The sequence below is a fragment of the Triticum dicoccoides genome, chromosome 5A (assembly GCF_002162155.2).
Source record: "Triticum dicoccoides isolate Atlit2015 ecotype Zavitan chromosome 5A, WEW_v2.0, whole genome shotgun sequence".
Taxonomy (NCBI): Eukaryota; Viridiplantae; Streptophyta; class Magnoliopsida; order Poales; family Poaceae; genus Triticum; species Triticum dicoccoides.
The window spans coordinates 606,821,645-606,822,820 of NC_041388.1; the positions used below are offsets into that span (position 1 = coordinate 606,821,645).

The 1,176-nt window shown below is 41.9% G+C and overlaps 1 non-coding gene across 1 annotated transcript; it reads left to right on the forward strand.

Annotated features, from left to right (window-relative positions):
- Positions 1 to 791: 791 nt before the first annotated feature.
- TRNAK-UUU lies at positions 792 to 863 on the forward strand. The gene has a single exon. It is a non-coding gene; the product is annotated as a tRNA-Lys (tRNA).
- Positions 864 to 1,176: the final 313 nt, after the last annotated feature.

Below are 1,176 nucleotides of genomic sequence, written 5' to 3' on the forward strand. Positions count from 1 at the left end.
GCGTATTTGCCTCCGATGATCCGGTTTCGTCGCGCAAGCCGGCCGGGGTCAAAGCCTGCCTCGACGGGAAGGCCCCCTGCATCGTTTGTTTTGTGCTGGCTCCCCACGGCTACTTGCGTGGGGCTTTTTTTCTAGGTCGGTTTATCAATCGTCTTTCCTATTTTGGTCTATTTTACTATTAAGATACTTCTTATTTTTTATAGAAAATATGATTGTGAGCCAATTGCATAGGTCGGCGGTAGCCCTAGGTGCCTATTGCGTGTCACACAAAAAAAACCGGCCGGAAAAATTCCTATCAGGACATTTGCTAAGATTCAATGGAAAAATTCCTGTCCTATGCATCAAATGACATCTTTTTCTCTATAGGAATTGAGATGCATGTCATCTCTCTTTCTATGATTTTCCTATTCCTACAACATTTTTATCCTATGAACCAAAGGAGGCCTCAACCAATTTGTTCATTTCATTTTTTTTTTCAATTAAAACACCTTAGTTTTTGTAATAGTATTCAAGTATCATTTTTGTGTTTTCTGAAAAATGTTTACAAATTTCAAGAAAGGTTGGTGAATTAAAACAATGTTCCCAAAAGAAGGATCGCTGTACATGACAGGCCCAATAATGCCCTTGGGGGTCGTGATTTTGTCGACCGCCTCCATTGCATGCACGAAATACGAATTGCTATAATAACCATTGAAAAAAAAAATCTACAACTAACGAGCGGCGTGGTAAAGCGTGCACTTACCTTTGTGGAGTACATTGAAAAGACTTATAGTTAGCTTATTTTGCATGAAGCCGACCTAGCTCAGTGGTAGAGCGCGTGGCTTTTAACCACGTGGCTGTGGGTTCGATCCCCACGGTCGGTGATCTTCTGTCCTGACCCTTTTTTTTCCCACAAAGCGCAGAAGAAACACCAACCAAAATACACCAGCTGCTCCAACAAATCCTGATTTCGTTTTCTGTACTAATATTCTTTTTCTTCTGTCCCGCCCCTTTTTTTTCCCACAAAGCGCAGAAGAAACACTAACCAAAATACACCAGCTGCTCCAACAAATCCTGATTTCGTTTTCTGTACTAATATTCTTTTTCTTCTGTCCCGACCCTTTTTTTCCCACAAAGCGCAGAAGAAACACTAACCAAAATACACCAACCCCACGGTCGGCGATCTTCTGTCCCGAC